Consider the following 22,909-nt stretch of genomic DNA (forward strand, 5'->3'; position numbering starts at 1 on the left):
CCGTTTCCTGGGTTTCCTGGTAGGACGAATTTCCCATGTTGGAAAGAATGGGATTTCTTACCATTTGCTGCCCCTCATTAACAAATACAAGAGAAGAAGAAAGAAAAGTGTGTGCTCTCTTTTCTAAGCAGGGTCTATGGCAAAGTAAGTGGAACACAGGATGAAATGAAAGAAGGTAGTAACTATAGAATCTGCCAAAACTCTAGGATCTGCACTGTTTCATTCTGGGCCAGCCAGAGCAGAAACTCAGATAAAATGTAAGATGATGATGTCGTTATACTGACCCCCTTTTGGGGGTGAGACCAGAAGTTTACCTTCTTGCCAGTAACCAGTATTTACCATGTAAGCAGGGAGAGCAAAAGGACCAAAAGTCCCTAAGTGTCAGCTTGCCACCTGCCATGGAATGGAGGCCTTGTCATGAAGCCAGGACCTCCTTAGGCCCTGACCTGGGCAGCAAATGGAGCTGCAGGTGCTGAAGAGGAGGGAGGGATCCCTACGGTACTAATCCTGACGGGTGAGAGTCCCAAATGCTGACGTGGGTCCAAAGTGTTTTGGAATACATTTTTAGTGTCTGGAAGGGACATGAGAAAAGAAGGATAGTGTAGAGAATGTATAGCTATCCTTATCTCAACCAGCAAAACCCCTTGTTCCTTCCTATTATTGCTTATACTCTCTCTACAACAAAATTAGAAATAAGGGCAAAATAGTTTCTGCTGGGTATTGAGGGGGGGAGCGGGAGGGGGCGGAGTGGGTGGTAAGGGAGGGGGTGGGGGCAGGGGGGAGAAATGAACCAAGCCTTGTATGCACACATGAATAATAAAAGAAAAATGAAAAAAAAAAAAAAAAAAAGGTAACTTTATGTAATGGTTGAATCCTGAGACAATGGCCTTTCAAGGCTTTTGAAATCCTCAATGAAATAGAAACTTGGCAATGCTAGTTATTTCCTATTTTCTGGATAATTTTACTAGCTCATGAAATACAAAAATCTAGTTGTTTTCTGGGAGGAAGAAGGGTAGGTTGGGAGGAGCCACTTCTGAAGAGGGATGACTAAGGCTAAAGATAAAGCAGTCAAAATAATTTCCAGGCTCTTTATAACCAGTGCTTAGCTTTTAAAAGCCAGACATTTCTCCACAACCTGGCTGATGCCAGGTTGTAACTAGGTTATAAAGGTTGGTCACAGTGAAAGCTAATGCACAGCTGACACTTAGGTATAGTAGCTTTGTGTGAGCACACTGTGCTTCAATGCATGTGTTGCACAAGGGAACAAGAGGGATAAACTCGCCTTGGGGACCTTTATGAAGGAGCCATAGCTACCACCCAAATGCCTGTCTGCTGTCTCTCAGGATTAAGAAAGATATGTTTGTTGAACTTTTATTTTATTTATTTATTTTTTTGTTGTTGAACTTTTAAGGTACCAGTTTTCCTAATTAGCTGATCTCACTTATACTCCCGGACTCCCCAGTGTCTTTCAGTGTTTGCTCATGGTGAGAAGGAAGGAATGGAAAGGAGAGTGGTAAGGGCAGAATAACTAAAAGGAAATGAGGAGAAGGAAAAGGGAAGAACCAGTAAAAGGAGGCACAGGGAGAATTAGTGAAAATAACAGTAGTTAAGTACTTTGACCCAATACTCTTCTCTTAAGCACTTGATATGCCTGACTTTATTTAATTCTTACAACTGCCTCATGAGGTTGGTTTCCTTACCCCATTTCACAGTTGAGAGAATCAAGGCACAGATGGTTTAAGTGGTTTGCCAGGACCACACAGCCATCCAGTAGCAGATCTGGGCTTGCTCCACAGCCTGTGCTGTAGCCATGGCACCTCCTGCCTTTGGTTAGGACTTTCACACATATGATCTTTAGAAAAGGGAAGTATTGTGGGCTAAAAATATAGGGCAAATGTCCGTTAAGGGAAATGACTTTGTTAACTATATTAAGCATACTGCTTTTCTTCTCTGATAGTGTTAGTGACCAAACACTAGTGCTTAAGGCGTGGGCTTCTGAGGTCACAAGTCTTCCACAGAACCTTTGTTGGGGTTGACCCATTCATTAGCTTCGCACTTTTTTTTTTTTGTTTTGTTTTGTTTTTGGTGGAACTGAGTTTTGAACTCAGGGTTTTACTCTCCCAAAGCAGACACTCTACCTACCACTTGAGCCATTCTTCCATTTTGCTTTGGTTATTTTGGAGATGGGATTTTGGGAACTATTTGCCTGGGCTGACCTTAGTCCTCTCAATCTCAGCCTCCCAAGTAGTTAGGATTACAGTGTGAGCCACTAGCCCCCAGCTAGTTTAGCACTTTATTTGTTTGTTTGTTTATTTATGGTATACTGAGGTTTGAACTTGGGGTCTTGTGCTTGCTACCCAGGTACTCTATCAATTGAGCCATATCCCCAAACCTTTTTGATTATTTTTCAGATAGGATCTGGTACTTTTTACTGGCCTTGGATCAGGATCCTCCTACCTGTGCTTCCCTGATAGCTGGGATTCATAGGTATGTACCACCATGCCTGGTTTGTTTGTTGAGATGAGGTCTTGCTAACTTTTTGCCCTGGATAGCTCCTAATCTTTGCTTCCTGAGTAACTGGGATTACAGGCATGCTAGCTTGGTACTTTTAATCTGATCAGAGCTGTGGCTGTGGCTGGTAAGTTCTGGGCCTTGACTGTGCATGCTGTGGGGAAGTAAGGAAGGCTTCACAGGAAGCCATACCTCATCAGCACTGCTAGCTCTTAGCAAGCATCTGGGAGTATGACAGCTGATGAGTCACTGCATTGTGGAGATACTGAGAACATGGAATGGTCCACTGCAATCAATTTAATTGGGAATTGAAGCAAAGACTGTGTGTTGGTCAGCTTTCTGCTACTCTCACAAATACCTCTGATAACCAACTGACACAGAGCAAGGGGTTATTTTGGCTCACAGTTTTGGAGGTTCCGGTTTGTGATTGGTTGGCCCTGTTGCTATGTGATGAGAAAGCACATCATGGCAGGAGTGCATGGCAGAATAAAGCCACTCACCTAATGATCAGGAAGCAAAAGAAGCATGAAGAATGGGGTGTGGTCCCATAATCCTCTTCTTGTGACCTGAAGACCTCCAATTAGGCCCGGTTGCTGAAAAGTTCCAGCTCCTCCTGATGTTGCCATGGACTGGGGACATGAACCTTTGGGAGTGGGAGACACTTACCCAAACCATTAGCAAGCCATATGTGGTGTGTGTGTGTGTGTGTGTGTGTGTGTGTGTGTGTGTGTGTGTGTGTGTGTGTGTGTGATAGGATTAGGGTTTGAACTCAGGGCTCTGTACTTGCAAAGAAAGTACTCTACCACTTGAGCCACACCTCCAGTCCATTTTGCTCTGGTTATATTGGAAATGGGGGGTGGTCTCATGAACTATTTGCCTGGACTGGCCCTGAACTGTGATCCTCCTGATCTCAGCCCCCCAAGTAGCTAGGATTACAGGCATAAGCTGTTGGTGCTGGGCTTTATGTGCCCCTCTTTAAGAAAATAAAGAACCTGGAAGCTCAGGCTTTCCAGATAGGAAAATGAAAGGGTAAGGGTCCACTCACAACTAAAAATAGTGCTTTGTTAACAAAAAAATCTACATTAGGGTCCTTTAAGGAGCAAGTTCTTATATTGTGAAGTTATTAAGTGACTCTCTTTCTCCATTTAAAAAGCACTCTGCATGCACAAATAAATACTTAAGCCAGTGGGTACAGGCTGATGCTCACCACCATTGTTTTGGGCCTTGCCCTCTTGAAGAGAAACCTGATTTTTGCAATCTGAGAAGTGACATGTGACTCTTGTGTGATCCTCTTTGCCCTCTGCCCCATTATAGCAAACCCTAAAGCCTTATGTAAAGATAATGATGCCACAAAATGATGGAGCAGTTGCAACATAGACTCCTGAGTGACTGTAAGTAGAAGCCTGGCTAATCTGTGCTGGGCACATAGCAAGAGAAAGAATAAATGATTGTTCTTTATGCTACTCAAGATTTGATAGCTGTTTGTGACTGCAGCATAATTTAGCCTATTCATGCTAGTGCAATCCCTGGATCTTTTTGTTATAGAAAAGAAATACATTGAAGAAGATTCTAGGAAGATGATATAGCATGAAGCTATATCATCTTCTTGTTATCTAGACAATAATTGCAGTGTAGAATCTGTCTGGTATATCTGTTTTGAATTCTGGAGTCGGTTGAAGGTTTGCAACTTGGAGTTTATTCCGTTATTTTCAGCTCATATCCAGTGGCAGCTAACCATTCCCTATCCACAGGCCCTTGGCAGGTGGCTATGTAACATGTTCCTGGAGCAGTCTGTGACACAGCTTGCAAGAGCTAGTGTGAGCAAAAAGCATCCTGCCCTTGAAATATCAGGGTTCTGTGCTCTAATTACTGCTGCTTCTGAACACAGAAGTACAGACATTGAGGCACACAGCCACTGTTGCAACCCATCCCACTAAAGTGACTTCCAGGGAAATTGAAAGTTAGGATCCTTTTCTCTCTGCCTGCCATCCATCCAGCTTTCTTTTCTTCTTTCTTCTTTCTCTCTCACTAGGGTTTGAACTCAGGGCCTCATGCTTGCTAGGCAGGTACTCTTAACTGCTTGAACCACTTCACCAGCCATTTTTTTGTCATGGGTTTTTTGAGATAGAGTCTTAAGAACTATTTTTCTGGGACTGGCTTTGACCCATGATCCTCCTGATTTCTGCCTCCTGAGTTGCTAGGATTATAGGTGTGAGCCACTGGTACCCACCTCCCTCCATCTTTTTTTTCTTTCTGCTTTTGGAATCCGGAAGTTAAAGACTGGTACATTTCAATTAGAAAATGATTGTGCATGCCTAGGGGCAGACTGCTAGAGTACATACAAATAATAAATAACAGCAACCCCTTTCCCCCAGAAAAAGCAATTCTGGGGAAAAGAAGAGATCTGAATTCTGGAGTTACTACATTAATGTAGCAAATGTCCAGTTTTCAACAACAAAAACCCATGAGCACATAGAAAACAAATAGCAAAATAACAGATGTAAGTCCTTTCTTATCAGTAATTACTTTAAATGGATTAGACTTGCCAATCAAAAGATACAAAGTATGAATAAAAAATATACAACTTGGGCTACAGATGTAGCTCAGCAATGGAGTGCTTGCCTTGTATGCTCAAGGCCCCAGGTTTCAATCCCTAGCACAAAAAAAATTAAATGATAACTATATGTTATCTGCAAATAACTTGCTTTAGATTCAGGCATAAACAGATTGAAAATAAAAGAATGCAAGAAGATATTCCATGCAAATAGTAAGCAAAAGAGAGCGGTGTCTATACAACAAAATAGACTTTCACTTAAAAAACTTGACAGAGACAAGAATGACATGATATATTAATAAAAGCATTAAGGCAGCTGGAAGATGTAACAGTTACAAACATTTATAAACCTAATGACAGATCAAGCAAAAACTAATAGAAATTAAGGGGAAGATAGATAACTGCTATAGTTTGGATCCAGAATGTCCCCCAAAGGCCCAGTTGCTAAAGACTTGGTCTCCAGCCTGTGGTACTAGTGGGAGGTGATGGGACCTGTTGGAAGGAAGTAAGGTCATTGGGGATATGCTTCTGAAGAGGATTTTGGGACCCTGGGCTCTTCCTGGCTCTTCTCCACTATACACTCCTGCCATGATGTGCTGTGCTACCACAGGCCCACAGTGGTGGGGCCAAGAGACTATGGGCTGAAGCTGTGAGGCAAAATAAACTTTTCCTCTCTTTAAGTTGACTCATCTCAGGTATTTGTCACAGCAATGTGAAGTTGACTAAGACAACTCTATACTAATGGATAAAATTACCAACATGAGATAAGTGAAGAAATAGAAAACTCAACACAATAAATCAACAAAGTCTAATAGGCATATACTCTACTCTGGGCTAAAAGTTCACAAGACCCCCATCTCAACTAATGGCTGACTATGGTGGTACCCGCCTGTCATCCCAGCTACATGGGGAAACACAAATACTCCTGGGCCAGCCTAGGCATCAAGAAAGACCCTATTTCAAAAATAACCATCTCTCTCTCTCTCTCTCTCTCTCTCTCTCTCTCTCTCTCAAAAATAACCATCTCTCTCTCTCTCTCTCTCTCTCACACACACACACACACACACACACACACACACACACACAGCTGATGGAGTGGCTCCAGTGGTAGAGACCCTGCCTAGCAAGTGCAAGGCCCTGAGTTCAACCCCTAGTACCACCCCCTCTCCAAAAAAAAGTAAGAAAGATTTCAAATCAGCAACCTAACTTTACAGTGCTAGCAGAAGAAAATGATATAGAGTAGAGATAAATGAAATAGAGAATAGAAAAAACTATTCTCAATGAAATTGACAATTAAAATGAAATTAAAAGTTGACTCTTTGAAAAGATCAATAAAATCGACATCCAGCTAGATGAACTAAGAAAAAGAGGGAGAAATCTCAAATTACTAATATCAGAAATTAAAATAAGAGCATTGCTAATGATCATTAGGAAAGTGCAAATCAAAACTATGATGAAATGCCACCTCACACCCACTAGGATGGCTAATATAAAAATAAAAACTGCAGAAAATAACAGTTGGTGAGGATGTGGAGAAATTGAAACCCTGTGCACTGTACTTTTAATCAGAAGGGTTAGGGTAGAAACTAGATTTACCTTTGTTAATTCATTAACAAGTATTTCTTGAGCACCCAAGTGCTAGGTACTAGTGACAGCGTTAAAAACATGATATTTCATGGGAGAGACATTGTGGAAATGATTATATAGATAAATATTTCCTCACAGACCTTAATGGGAAAGGAAAGAGATGGAAAGATTAGATTAGGTAAGTGGCCTAGGGAGACTTTTCAGTGGTAGCATTAAGTCCGAGACCTAGCAGAGGACAGGGCTGGGAGGCACAGAAAATGGTATTCCAAGTGGGGAAACACAGTGGCCTGGGGTCTTTGCTTTAGATGCTCTTGGCAGGATTAAGGGGGGCCCTGGCTTGACCAGATTTACATGTTAAAAAGGTCCGTCTGGCTGCATAGTAGAAAATACTGATGTGAGGCAGAGAGTTCCATTTAGCAGGGCATTGGTCTCCAAAGTGAGGTATGACAGTCACTGTGGTCTGGGAAGGAAATATCAGGCCTTCTAAATACATTTAGACTTAGAAATTAACATCCACACATATATATGTATATATATATATATATATATATATATATATATATATGTTCACAACAATTATACTTGTGTATAATGAGTATGTAGATAGTTAGGACATGCTCAAAAATGTCACTAATAGAATGTATAATCAAAAGAGTTTGGAGTGGGGGTCTAAGGTGTGGCAAAAGTGGAAAGGTACCTACCTTCCTAGCAAGTGTGAAGCTAAGTTCAAACCCCAGTAATAAAAAAAAAAAAATTGAGGGTGGGCTGTAGTATGGCTCAGTGGTAGAGCACTTGCCTAGTATGCACAGGGCCCTGGTTCCATCACCAACACTGAGAGACAACAAAAAGATTTGGGATGGCTGGTATGGGCAAGAAATGTTTCTGGTCTGCAGTGAGAGGTGGTGGTTGAAGTGACTAGAGATAGATGGGTTTGAAACAGATTTCAGAAACTTGGTGTGGGTTGCAAGGGGAGGAAGGAGCAAGGAGGGGGTTTCAGGAGCCTACCACAGATGCTTGGATACATGATATTTGCAAGATGGAGAACCTGGGGCAGAGGCAGGTTTGGGGGAGGAAGAGGGGAGAGATCAGGAATTTGGTTTTGGACATATTAATTTGGAGTTGCCTGGGATACTTCAAATGGAAACCCAAGGAGAAGACAGGTAAGGAAACACATATTGGTCAGGGGGGCCAATATGCCGAAGAACCCAGCCCACCCAAAGTGTCTCTTACTTTGGGTCACTTGTGGTCACTTGAGGACCAGGACAGTGGGCCTGTAGCTCCACACACACTTCCTGCATCTCACAGACATAGGCTCTTCTCACATTTCCTTAGCCACAGCACATCACCTGGCCACTCCTAATCTTAAAGGAAGAGGGAATGTGCCATCCTGCCATAAGTCCAGAGAGAATCAGAGAGCAGCTTTGTCTACTGCCTGGCAATTCTCCAGAAGACCTGCTGGTGTTCAGGCCATTAGTAGATACAGGTGGAGCAACAGCTTGCTCAGAACATCATTACCTCCTCTGTTACACTCAGGGCATGCCCTGGGGGACCTTGGACAGAAAGTGTTCTAGTAGAACTTCTTGAGGAATACACAGGTACAAATGTCCTCAGAATGAAGGTGGCAGGAGAACCACTCTGCTGCTCTCTATCTTGTAAGTTAGCCTCCCTTCTCCACCAGTTACTAGAATGATCTGCAACCTTAAGCTACTGCTTTTAAGCACTAATCCATTAAAGAGCAATTGTGCTTTAAAAAGCCAGAGCAAGAAATTTAGAGCTCACCTTGATGCTTTGGTCAAGAAAGGTTCCTGGGTGGTAAGGGTTAAAGAAACTAAGATGTACCTGCTTCTCCCCCCTCCGCCCCCGCGCCTCTAGAAGGCCTTTTCTGTTTAGTTTAAAGTTTACTGCTGGCATCTGCTAAGCATCTCACTCTCTTAACTCATTCAGAATGCACAACAGTCCCTTCGGTAGATTCTGTTGCATTCCCAGGAGAGACCCTCTCTGTCTGGGGGCTTCTGTAACCCAGTTTCCACCATCTGCATTTAAACAGCTATCCCAGACTGTCAAAGAAAGACAAATCCCTGTCACAAAGTGGTCATCAGAAGCCTAGCAGGCATCACTGCCACGCTCCCTGCTCAGCTGCTGTTAGCTCAGCCAGCCTCCACAGGCCCACTAGGCCCCATAGGCCTGCTCCTGTTCTTTGGACTCTTCCTCTGTGGCCCATCTGTGAGATGCTTATGGAGGGGCCCATGCAGGTGGGATGGGCCCCTGGTCCTGATGCTGGGGAGATGAGCATGGTAGGCATGCCATGAGCGGGCAGGGCAGGTGGGGTGCACTGGCTGAGGTCATGTACTGCATTCCAGGAAAGGGAGAGCAGTGGAGGGTACAAAGCCAGTGCCTGGGAAAGCTAGCACTGCCCTCCAGAGCTGACCAAAAACTTACTGTTCACTGACTGGGTTGATAAAGAATTTATAAACATGAGTATTTATTGACTTGTGACAACTTGAAGAGAGTCTGAGGTTACCATGTGAAGTGAAACTCCACAGTCTGAGGTGCAGGAGGTGAAATCAAGAGCAGTTACTATGGAGGCCTGACCTTGGGTGAAACTTTTCCTGTTCTGTTTCAAGCAGATGCTATTTGACAAAAAGGCATTTTAAGGTATATATATATATATATTTTTTTTTTTTTTTCCTTTAACTAAGTACAGGAACTTCCTGGATGGGAAACAAGCCCAGTCACTGAAGGTTCCATCAGTAGAGAAGGTCCTATGGGTTCCCATCGTTGCTGGACTGGCTTTTGTTCTCTCAGAAAAGGACTCTGAGTCCACCACTGCTTCATATTTTGTCTCCATTTCGCAGCTCAAAGTGGTAAAAAGGGCATCAGCTTCCTGAAATGTCAATGATAGCATCTATCAGATGGTTTGCACTGAAACTTTTTTTTTTTTTGATGGGACTTGGGTTTGAACTCAGGACTTCATGCTTGCACAGCAGATGCTCTACCACTTGCGCCACACCTCCAGTCCATTTTGCTGTGGTTATTTTGGAGATGGGGGTCTCTCAAACTATTTGCCCAGGCTGGTCTCAAACTGAGATTCTCCCCATCTCAACTTCCCAAGTAGCTAGAATTATAGGCATGAGCTGCTGATGCCTGGCTACCATGAAAGGATGTATTGTAGAAAAAAAAATACACCCTGGAAATTTACACAAAGGCAATGTTTTACTCCCGAACAGGAATTTTTTTTTAAAGGAATCAATAACTTTATCCAACTGGAAGCCTTCCTGGCTTGAGTTGGACACATAGCATTTCTCACTAAGTATGATGAGCTCAGCCTCATTATTTTTTTCTGTATAACCCTTGAAATTGAGGACAGGGAGTCTATTTTTAAAAAGTGTCATTTGCTTTCTGCCTGTTTTATTGTCCATCTCCATCTCCCACTCCAGATGCTGGGAGTGGAACTCAAGGCTTCACGCATGGTAGGCCAGTCCTCTGCCACTGAACTATACCTCCAGCTCCTGCTTGTTTCCTTTGAGCAAAAGCAGGGTGAAAGCACCTTTCTGCTAGTCTTAAAGGGCTGCAGGTTGCCAGGATGGAGAAAGGTGTGTACTTCATAGCACCAGCAAATTCCGTCCATAGGATGTCAGAACATCAGCTGGCTTAGCAAAGGCTGTGCCAGCTTTCACTTAAGAGTGGGGTCTTTTGGGGGGTGATTGAACCATTACTTTTTCTGTCTGCTGTTACTGATTCAGTCTCTGACAGTTCAAACCTCTTAGAAAAAAATAATAGTTGAGAGGAGTTTAGTTCTAGTTGAGTATCTCTTTAGAAGACATAGAAGGAGAATAGATAGGAAAGAGAAAACAGATAAGAGAAAGGATGTGGAAGTACGATTATGGAATGTTTCTAATTCTGATGTGCTGGAAGGAACCAAACATGTTCATTCCAAGAAAATGGGATATATAAAAACTGAGGAGACTGCTCAAGTTAAGATTTTTTTCTAAAATAATGTTAGTTTCTTAATTTTCCTGACAAAAACAGTAATTCTGTTTTGCATAAAATTTTGGTGCACTACTGTTTGTTTGGCTTGCTGTATTAGCTTGCTGGATTTCTGCTGGTGTCACCATATTCCCTAGTCCAATGGGAATCCTGTGTATCTGTGTGAATGCTCTGAACCAGCAGTGTCCATCTGGATATCAGGAAAGGTGAACTGTATTCCGTTCCAGTGGTCTTGTACACAAGCCTCAGTTTTGTCATCTGTGACACATGGCTTATATACAGCATTTTACAAGCCAGAAGATATGAGGCCTGGCAGTTGATGCAGCAAAACCAGAATGCTTACAAAGTCTGAGGCACAAATAGGAACTGCTATTGTGGCACCACAGCTGAGGTCAGTTAGGTAGCCTTCCTGCCCCAGGCTCTTCTATATCTTCCTGGCTTCTCTTCTACTTCAGACAGCATGCACTCCTGTGTCCTTTGCTTCTGTCCCCACACTCATGAACTGATAGTGTATGTAGGGAACAGCTTTTCAGGACAAATTTTGGTTTTTGGTTTTTGCTTATTGCCTCATGTTATTTCCTGCTACATTCAATTTACTTGACTTTTTTGACTTGTTGAGGCTAGAAATTCCTACCATTTTTTTAATTTGCTTTTGAAAGTAGCTTGGATTTTTTTCTTAGTACTAAGGATTTAGCCTAGGTGGGCCTTATACATGCTAGGCAAGCACTCTACTATTGTATACCCCAGTCCCAAGCTTGGATCTCAGTCCTTAAAGATTAAAGGGTTTATTTGGCCACTCCAGGATGGGTTCATTAATCCCCAAATTCCTGTCACTCTTGGGTTTGTGTACAAACCAGTGAGAAGGAAACTGGCATCCTTAGCACCATTAACTGTTCTGTTCCAAATACCAGATGGGCGGATACCATGTGACACTCTGAAGTATAGGTGGTGGCACATTAATGATGGTGGACAGTCACTTTTAGATGAAATACTGATTGAGTGCAAACCATGCCCAACATTGAGGTGGCTCTGCAGAGACAGGTGAGAAGGTCATTAAGGTGAGGCAGGCGGTGAGTCATAAGGTGTACAGGATGCTGCTGGCCAGACAGGCTGTGTTCTTTAGGCCAGGCCAACTATAAGTCACAAAGAAATCCTCCACACCTGGGGCACTTGCTTAATTTCTCATCCTTGGCAAGATTGTAGTCACTGTCCAGCAAGAGTTCTGGACTGGTTACCAGGGGTACAAACTGACGTTCCCAGTCCTGTTCTAAAGTGGACCCAGCAGCAGCCCAGCATGTACAGAATATGAATGGGATGGGCTTTTATCTGGCAGTATTCTTCCCTCTGGAGCCTTTATTTGAGTCCTCAGGGTGGGACATGAAGAAGTTACCATAGCCCCAAGTTTGTCTTGAGAGAGTTATCTTTTGGAACATCTAGAGAGTGAAATTCCATGTTCTGCTTATAGATTTGTTTATTCTTTAAAATTTCTCCTTGGGTTCTTTACTCTTACCTCCATGTACTTGTTCATACTTCTGAGAATTAGCTTTAAAGGCCGTTAGACACAGTATCTGTTTTGGTAAACAAATGGGGGGAAATGAGGCTTTCCCTTAGCTCTAGAATTTGGAAAAAGCACTAAAAAGTTTGTGATAGTTCTGATTTATTTGGTCATTATTTTGGTATTTCTGAGACAAAGAAAAACAAACTTAATTTCTCCTACTACATGCTCACAACACAAATCACCTCTGTGATCCTAAAATGTGTGCTTTATTCTGGTTTATCTTCATTTCCTGAAAATCTTTAACCTTTTATTAAAATACATGGGTATTTATCCAACCAGGAAACAGTCAATTCTGCGGTGGTAAGACAGCACCAGCTCCCACAAGACTGTGCCTAATTCAGTCTCCGTTGCAAGTTTAGGCCTTTGGGAACTGCTGACTGGCTGCCTATAAACAGGGGTTTCCATGACCCCTCTTTGAATTCCATTAAATTGCTAGAACACTTCTCAGAACTAGGGAAAACACTTAAATTTATCAGTTTATTATAAAGCATTTTTGGGGCATTTTGTGGAGCTGAGGTTGGAACCCAGTGCCTCATGCATACTAGGCAAGTACTCTACCAGTGAGTCATACCCCTAGTCCTATTACAAAGGATATTTTAAAGATATAAGTAAACATCCAGGGCTCTGAGTGCAAGGGCTCCCATGGAGTTGGGCTGCAATGCCTCCTGGCATGTGGATGAGTTCTTGTTTGCCTTCCTATCTGCCTCCATGCATTGAGCTGTCCATAAGCTCTTTGAACCTTGTCCTCTGGGTTTTGTGGAGATTTCATTGCATAGGTGTGATTGAAAAATGGACGACTACATAGAAATGTGATTAGACAAAAAAGATCTGATCTAATGCAAATAGACTAAGGAGGGAGCTTGCCACAAGGCCTGTCTGGTCATCTTCTTGGCCTCTTCATATATCAGGACCCCATCTGAAATGGGGAATCTCATGAAAGATAGGGAAGACTAGTTTCTATGGTCTACCTTGAGAAGAATAATTCTGGTTTCTGTGGCCTGCCTTGAGATGAAAAAAGAAAAGGTGAAAAGAGAGTATTGAAGGTCAGAGAGGGATTTTGCCTTTTGAGGCCTAGTGTGCTCCAACACTATAACAGAATATCTTTCACCTTACCACTCTCAGGCTATTTCAAAGCTGCTTCAAGAATCAAAGACAAAGACTAAATACTTTAAAAAAAAAAGTATTGCTCTAGTCACTTAGGAAATAACAAGGGCTACTGATAGTTTTTCAATTGCAAGTTTCAACCCGTTAGTGAGCACTGAAATCAGTTCAGCAAGTTTCCATTAAAGAAGACTTTTGATACTATTCAACAAAGGCTTCAGCTTCTTAGTGTCTCTGCTGGCAAATAGTATTTTATGTATTTTAAACTACATTCCTTACAATTAAGATCATTAATAATTTCATGAGAACTGATGCTTTTTGACCAGTGTTTCAAAGAAGAAATCATAAAGCAAATTGTAAATTACTTTGAGATGAAGGAAAATGAAGACACAACATACCAAAACTTACAGGATATGGTTAAAGTACTTAGAGGAAAATTTATACCAGGAATACCTATATTAAAAAATAAAACTTCAAACCAATAAGCTAACCTTCAACCTTAAGACACTGGGAAAAGAACAACAAACCTAACGCAATGAGGACAAAGGAAACAATAAAGAGTAGAACAGAAATTAATGAAGTATTGGATTGGTGAAGTGGCTCAAGTGGTCACAGTGCCTGGCCAGCAAGTGTAAAGCCCTGAGTAAAACCCCAGTGCTGCCCAATAATAATAATCATAATCATAGTGAAATATGGAAGAGAAAAACAAAAGAGAAAATCAATAAAACCAAAAAGTGTTCCTTTGAAAAGATAAAAAATTGAGAAATCTTTAAGTGGGCTGACCAAGAAAAAAAGAAGTAAAAGGATTATAAGGGAGTACTATAAATAATTATATACACTAAATTAAATAACTCAGACAAAATGGACAAATGCCTAGAAATACACAAACAGCTTAAGGTAATTTAAGAAAAAAACACTCTGCATGAACCTATAACAAGAGAAGAGGTGAATTAATTATTTAATTTAGTTTAAAAATTGCTCACAAAGAAAAGCCTTGTTGATAAATTTTAACAAAGATAAATTTGTCTTCACAAACTCTTCCAAAGAACATATGTGGAGGGGATATTTCCCAATGTAGTTTATAAAGTCAGAGTTATCCCAATACACTAACCAGACAAAGATACCATAAGAAAACTGTAGATAATACCTCTTATAAATATCAATACAAAAATCATCAACAGGTCTGGCAGAGTGGTTCAAGTGGTGGACTGCCTGCCTAGCAAGCGTGAGACCCTAAGTTTAAACCCCAATAACACATGCACACAAAAATAAAACAAAATTTTAAAATCCTCAACAAAATATTTGCAAACCAAATCTAGTAATATAAAAGCTATTTATATATCATAAATAAGTGAGATTTATCCTAATAATAAAGTCAGCAAGATTGCAGGATATAAGATCAATATACAAAATCAATAGTATTTCTATTAATATTACAGTCTACTAATATTATAATGAATAATCCAAAAAATGAGTATAAGGAACAATTCCACTTACCATAGCATCAAAAAGAGAAAAGATTTCCAGGAGCCAGTGGCTCATGCCTGTAATCCTAGCTACTCAGGAGGCAGAGATCAAAAGGATTGCAGTTTGAAGCCAGGCCAGGCAAATAGTTTGTGAGACTTTATCATGAAAAAACCCTTCACATAAAAGGACTGGTGGAGTGGCTCAAGGTGTAGGCCCTGTATTCAAGTCCCAGTACCACAAAAGAAAAAAAAAAGAGAGAGAAAAGAAACAAGGTATCTTGAAATATTGAATCTTTCCATAAAGGATCATGTTGATTTATCATTATACCACATCTCATTTCATACTCCTAACTAAAATACTATAGTATTTTCTTCATTTCTTGTTTTTTTAAAAATATTATTGTTGTTTCGGGTGCATTTTGTGACAATTACAAAAGCTCTTACAGTATATCATAGGGGGTGGATTCAATTATGAATTCCTGGAATAGTTTCAATAGGTCTCATTTTTCCATTTTCATACATGAATATATATAATATTTCCACCATATTCACCTCCTCCACCCTTTCCCTATATCCTCTCCCCTGCCACTGGTACCAACCTCCAGAAAGGACCTGCTTTACCTTCCTGTTCTCTGTTTTTGAAAAAAGTCATTTTGTTGTTGAAGATAGCTGTATAGGGTGTTTCATTGTGACATTTCCATGTAGATATGTATTTTAACCCAAATTGATTCATCCCCTCCATTTTTTTCCTTTTTCACCATAAGAAGTCCCCTTCTTATGGTGATTTCAATAGGATTAAAAATTCTATATTCATTCTTATATAGGAAATACACCAATATAACCATATTCACCTTCTTCCTTCTTTTACCCTTCCTCTCCTAGTAGTGACCTCCCCTTAGCATGATCTGTTTTTATAGTATTGCTTGTGTTTGTATTGGGCCTACATTCTTCATGTGAGAGAAAACCTGTGGCCTTTGTCTTTCTGAAACTATTTAATGTCACTTAAGATGATGTTCTCCAGTTCCATCCACTTACCTGCAAATGACAATATTTCATTTTTCTTTATGGCTGGATAAAATTCCATTGTATATAAACACCACATTTTCTTTTTTTTTCTTTTATTATTCATATGTGCATACAAGGCTTGGGTCATTTCTCCCCCCTGCCCCCACCCCCTCCCTTACCACCCACTCCGCCCCCTCCCTCTCCCCCCCACCCCTCTCCCCCCCACCCCCTCAATACCCAGCAGAAACTATTTTGCCCTTATTTCTAATTTTGTTGTAGAGAGAGTATAAGCAATAATAGGAAGGAACAAGGGTTTTTGCTGGTTGAGATAAGGATAGCTATACAGGGCATTGACTCACATTGATTTCCTGTGCGTGGGTGTTACCTTCTAGATTAATTCTTTTTGATCTCACCTTTTCTCTAGTTCCTGATCCCCTTTTCCTATTGGCCTCAGTTGCTTTTAAGGTATCTGCTTTAGTTTCTCTGTGTTAAGGGCAGCAAATGCTAGCTAATTTTTTAGGTGTCTTACCTATCCTCACCCCTCCCTTGTGTGCTCTCGCTTTTATCATGTGCTCAAAGTCCAATCCGCTTGTTGTGTTTGCCCTTGATCTAATGTCCACATATGAGGGAGAACATACGATTTTTGGTCTTTTGGGCCAGGCTAACCTCACTCAGAATGATGTTCTCCAATTCCATCCATTTACCAGCAAATGCTAACATTTCATTCTTCTTCATGGCTGCATGCATCCATTGTGTATAGATACCACATTTTCTTAATCCATTCGTCAGTGGTGGGGCATCTTGGCTGTTTCCATAACTTGGCTATTGTGAATAGTGCTGCAATAAACATGGGTGTGCAGGTGCCTCTGGAATAACCTGTGTCACAGTCTTTTGGGTATATCCCCAAGAGTGGTATTGCTGGATCAAATGGTAGATCAATGTCTAGCTTTTTAAGTAGCCTCCAAATTTTTTTCCAGAGTGAACACCACATTTTCTTAATCCTGTCATAAGTTGTGAGGCATCTTGGTTGTTTCCATAGCTTAGCTATTTTGAATAATGCTGCAATAAACACGGGCATGCAAGTGTCTTTATTGTAACCCAACTTAACATTCCCTTGGGTATATCCCTAGGGGCGGGATTGCTGAATCATATGACAGTTCTGTTTTTAGTTTTCTCAGGAGCTTCCATACTGTTGTCTATAATAGTTGTGCTAATTTACATTCCCACCAACAGTGTATGTGGGTTCCTTTTCCCCCACATCCTCACCAACATTTGTTCTTTGTATTCTTTATGATAGCCATTCTAACAGGAGTGAGGTGGATATCTTAATGTGGTTTTGAGTGCATTTCCTTTATGGCCAGAGATGTTAAGCATTTTGTCATGTTTTTTGGCCATTTGGACTTCCTTTGAAAAAGCTCTGTTCAATTCATTTGCCCATTTCTTCATTGGGTCATTGATTTTTTGGAAATTTATTTTTTGGGGCTCCTTGTCTATTCTGGTTATTAATCCCTTGTCAGATGCACAGCTGGCAAAGATTTTCATCTATTCTGGGCAGCCTCTTGAATTTGGTGACCATTTCTTTTGTTGCACAGAAGCTTTTTAATTTCATATAGTTCCATTTGTCAATCCTTTCTCCTAGTTGCTTATCCATTTGAGTTCTGTTTAGGAAGTTATTGCCTATGTCTGTACGTTCCAGTATATTCTCTGTTCTTTCCTGCACTAGTTTCAAAGTTTCATGTCTTACATTAAGGTCCTTAATCTATTTTGAGTTGATACTTGTACACGGTGAAATACATGGATCTAGTTTCAGTTTTCTGCATGTAGATATCCAATCTTCCCAGCAACATTTGTTGAAGAAGCTAAGCTGTCTTTTTCCCATTATATGTTTTGGGTGCCTTTGTCAAAAACCAGGTGGGTGTAGCTGTGTGGATTCATATCTGACTCTTCTATTCTGTTCCATTGGTCTTTATTTCTGTTTTTGTGCCTGTACCGTGCTGTTTTTATTGCTATGGCTCTGTAGTATAGTTTAAAGTCAGGTGTTGTGATACCTCCAGCATTGCTCTTTTTGTTCAGTATTGTCTCGGCTATTCATGGTCTTTTTTGTGCTTCCAAATGACTTAGGGTTGGTTTTTCAATCTCTGTGATTAATGTCATTGGAATTTCAATGGAGATTACATTGAACATGTAGATTGCTTTTGGTAGTATATCCATTTTCACAATATTGATTCTGAATCTATGAGCATGCTAGATCTTTCCCTCTTCTGTAGACTTCAATTTCTTTCTGCAATGGTATATAGTTTTCATTGGAAAGGTCTTTCACTTCCTTTAGGTTTATTCCTTGATATTTAATTTAATTTTTGAGGCTTTTGTAAATGGAATTGTTTTCCTATATTCTTCTTCAGTCTGTTCACTGTTGGTATATAGAAAGGCTAATGGTTTTTGTACATTGATTTTGTATACTGCTACTTTACTGAAAGTTTTTATGATGTCATGGAATTTTCTGGGTCTTTTAGTTATAAGGTCATGCCATCTACAAATATGGATAATTTTGACTTCTTCCTTTTCTATTTGAATTCCTTTTATTTCTTCTTCCTATCTTATTACTCTAGCTACAAATTTCAAGGCTATGTTGAATAAGAGTGAAGAGAGTAGACACCCTTGTCTCGTTCTTGACTTTAGAGGAAATGGTTTCAGTTTTTCCCCATTTAGTGTGATGTTGGCTATAGGCTTATCATATATAGCCTTTATTATGTTAAGGTGCATTGCTTCTATTCCTAGTTTTATCAGAGCTTTGATCATGAAAGAATGTTGAATTTTGTCAAAGTTTTTTTCTCCATCTATTGAAATAATCATGTGGTTTTTGTCTTTGCTTTTGTTAATCTGTTGTATTACATTTAATGTTTTGCATATGTTGAATTATCCCTGCATGCCTAGAATGAAACTGACTTGATCATGGTGTGTGATCTTTTTGATATATTGTTGAATTCGGTTTATCAGTATTTCATTGAGAATTTTTGTATCAAATTCACTAGGAGGTTGACCTGATTCTTTTTTGTTGTGTCCTTGTCTGGTTTTGGGATGAGTGTAATACTGGCTTCACAGAATGAGTTTGGCAGTGTTCCTTTCCTTTTTATTTCATGGAAAAGATTGAGGAATGTTAGTATTAGTTCTTAAAAGGTCTAGTAGAATTCAGTAGCAGTGAATCTGTCTTCATTTCTTATTAAGGTGATTCTTGGGAAAATTTTAAAAATTGTGATTTGGACCTTTTCCTTGCAGATATCTTAATTTGTAAATCCTGATATATAGGAAAGTTGTTAGAATTTATTTGGAAACTATTCACTTTCTCAATCATTGATTTTTTTTTTTTTACACTTTTTCAGGTGAGCATTTATTTATTTATTGGTGGTTCTAGGGATTGAACCCAGGGCTTCATGCATGATAGGCAAATGCTCTCCCACTGAAATATATCCTCAGCCTACAGGGTGTAATTCTTTGATAGCTTTGTCTAATGCCTTTTTAGGGATAGGTTTTATTGTTTAGTTTCCATAATAATTTGAGTGACTGTCCACCATACATTTTTTTAAGTAAAATGGTCTTGATCATTGTATTATCAAAATTTTATTAACTTAGCAAAGCATGTAATATTCTTTTTTTTTAAATCTCTCTTCTGTGGTTATCTGACCTTTCTGAATCCTAATTTTGTGTAGTCATATTCTCTAGCTTTCTGATATTCAGGTATAATACAAATACCTGGTTGAAATTTTTCTCTTTCTTTTCTTTTTCAAAGTACTAGGATTTGAACTCAGGGCCTCATCCTTTCGAGGCAGGTGTTTTACCACTTGATCCACTCTGCCAGCCCTTTTTTATGTTGGGTATTTTTGAGATAGGGTCTTATGAACCATTTGCCTGGGCTGGCTTCAAACTTCAGTTTTCCTGACTTCTGCCTCCTGAGTAGTTAGGATTATAGGCATGAGCCACTGGTGCCTCGATGAAGTTTTTAATTTTAATGAAGTCTAAGTTGCCATATTTCTTTCATGGATCATACCTTTAATTTTATGTGAAAAATGTTATCACCATACCCAAAGTTACCCAAACGTTCTCCTCTATTATCTCCTAAGAGTTTCATCACCTTGTTATTTTACATTTAGGCCTGTGATCCAGTTTGGGTTAGTGTTTGTCAAAACTCATTGTTTTCACATGTGGCTGTCCAGTTGAACCAACTCCACTCTGGGAAAAGACTCTTTTCTATTGTATTTCCTTTGCCGCTTTGTCAGAGATCAGCTGACTATATTTATGTGGGTCTATTTCTGGGCTCTCTTATTTTGTTTCATTGATCTGTTTGTATTTTTGCCAAGACCGCAGTGTCCTGATTACTGTAGCTTTGTAGAAATCTTCAAGTCTGGTAGTATCAGTCCTTTGAGCTTGTTCTTCTCCTTCAATATTGGATTTCTCTATTCTGGGTCTTTTGCCCTCCTCCCTGCCCCTGTATAAACTTTTGGATCACTTTGTCAATATCCAGAGAGTAATTTGATGGAATTTTGACTTGGATTACATTAATTCTGTAGGTCAAGTTGGGAAGAACTGACATATTGACAATATTTAGCCTTTTTATCCATGATCATGGTATCTCTATTTAGTTATTCCTTTATATCTTTCATCAGTTTTATGGTTTAGATTTTATACATATTTTACTAAATTTATACCTAAGTATTTCATTTTGGAGTATGCTAATGTTTTTATTTCAAATTGTACTTGTTTATTAATGGTATATAAGAAAATGATTGACTTTTCCAGATTAACCTTGTATTTTGTAACCTTGCTATAATTATTTAGTTCTAACAGGCTTATTTGTTTTTGTCAATTCTTTTTGGATTTTCTACATGTCATATGTGAACAAAGACAGATTTATTTCTTCCTTTGTAATCTGTGTACTTTATACTTTATCTGTGTATTTTATTTTCTTGTCTTACTGTGTTTGCCAGAACTTTTAGTGTCATGATGAAAGGAACCACCCTTGCCTTGTTACTGATCATAGTGGGAAAGCTTTGAGCTTTTCACTATTAAGTATAATGTTAGCAAGCCAGGCATGGTGGCAAGACCATAATCCTAGCATACAGGAGGGTGAGGCAGGAGGATCACAAGATTGAGGCCACTGTGAGTTACATAGTGAGATACAGATTAGCCTGGACTATATAGCAAGACCCTGTTTCAAAAAACTTAAATAAAAAGATGTTAGCTATAGGTTTGAGGAAGTTCCCCCCATCCCTAAATGTATGTTTTTAAAATCACGAATGGTTGTTGTAATTTATGAAATGCTTTTTGTGCATCTGTTTTTATGATCATATGATTTTTCTTTTTTAGCCTGTTGAAGTGCTGAGTTATATTGATTTTCAAATGTTGCATATCTGGGATAAATCCCACTTGGTCATAGTATATATGCTTTTTATATGCTGAAGTTGATTGGCTAATTTTTTTTACTTCAGGTTTTTTGTTTTTTTTTTTTTCAGCACCAGGGTTTGGACTCATGGCCTCATGCTTGCTAGGCAGGCACTCTTACTCTTGAGCTGCTCCACCAACCCCCTTTTTTTTTTTAAATGTTGTTTTTGAGATGAGTCTCTCAAACTATTTGCCCAGGGTTGGCTTTGAACCACGGTGCAGGTAATCCTGAGTAGCTAGGATCACAGGCATGAGTCACCAGCGCCGGCTTATAATAGTTCTTTATTATCCTTTTTTTTTTTCTGGTGAGACTGGAGTTTGAACTCAGGGCTTTGTCCTTGCAAAGCAGGTGCTCTCCTCTTGCCACACCTCCGGTCCCTTTTGCTCTGATTATTTTGGAGATGGAGTTCCATGAACTATTTATCGTGGCTGGCCTCGAACTTCAGTCCTTCCAATCTCAGCTTCGTAAGAAGCTAGGATTACAGCTGTGAGCCCCCTTCACCAGGCCTCCCTGATTTTGGGATTTTCCATCTCTTTTTGTTACTGATTGCTAGTTTAATTTCACTGTGTTCTGAGAGCAGACATTGTGTGATTTGTATCCTTTTAAGGGGTGTTTTATAAGCCAGACTGTGATTTATCTTGGTGGATAGTCCATGTGTGCTTGAGAAGAATGTGTGTTGTGCTGCTATTGTATGATATGTTCTGTAGTTGCCAATAATATCCAGTTGATTGATGGTGTGGTTGGGCTCAGCTGATCTCCTGCCTGTTGGATCGTTCATTTCTACAAAGTCTCCAAATATAATAGTAGATTCACCTGTTTTCTCCTTCCTGCTTTATCAGTTTTTGCCTCACTTATTTTGAACTGTTATAAATCAGTGTTCAGTGGTATGGTGGTAAGGTGTGGGAGGGAGTCCTCTGTAGTTGTATGATTAGAGCTTAGTCTTCAGTGACTGTACCTGTGGACTGTGACCTTCACAATACTTCAGTTGCCCATCGCCATACTTAACCTCAGGTGGGACAGGTTGAATAGAGCTGGCTGGAGTTGTTTATTTTTCTTCCCTTACATCATTTAGGCTCTTATAAAACCTAACCCTTAGCAACCTCCGATAAAAGTAGTTTCTCCTGAGGACAGGCTTTGATATGAAGAGCAGAGTGCTCTGGCCCTCTTCCCCTGTTGGCAGGGAAAGGATTTTTCTTCAGTATCCACTGTGATGACTTGGAAGAGCTTCTGGAAGAAAAGCTCACAAAACTTCCTTTCACCCTTGACTGGGTCCCCTGGGAGATTTTGATCCTCAGACTTATCCACACCTCGTCTTCAGAAATTCATGTTTCTATGGCTCAGGTTTTCCTACCCTGATGCTGGTTCCCATGGCTCCTAGGCCTCTGCCCTGGTAAGTAGTGGCTCCGTGTTTACATCTCTCTCCTGTTTTGGAGATACCAGTTTGTCCTGTCTGTGACCTCATTTTCTGACATATCTAAGAAAAGTTGTTGATTTTTTTTTTTAGGTTTTTTTTTTTTTTTCGGCTTTTTACTTTGTAGGGTAGAGTGGTGACTTGTAAGCTCCTTATATACTAGCCCAGAACTCTGAGGAACATTTCAAATCTTTATTTTGTGCAACTGAATCAAATTAAATTGATCTCTACTTGCTTTAGCCTTTCATCTCTTTGGAAGGACCAAGGTGTCTAAACAAATTTCGCATTCTCT

General features: G+C 40.0%; 1 protein-coding gene across 1 annotated transcript in view; it reads left to right on the plus strand.

Annotated features, from left to right (window-relative positions):
• Positions 1–22,909, plus strand: part of Abhd12 (abhydrolase domain containing 12, lysophospholipase) — a 78,338-nt gene that overhangs the window by 20,798 nt on the left and 34,631 nt on the right. The gene's annotated exons all lie outside the window — the stretch shown is intronic.

Source organism: Castor canadensis, chromosome 5 (genome assembly GCF_047511655.1).
Source record: "Castor canadensis chromosome 5, mCasCan1.hap1v2, whole genome shotgun sequence".
Lineage (NCBI taxonomy): Eukaryota > Metazoa > Chordata > Mammalia > Rodentia > Castoridae > Castor > Castor canadensis.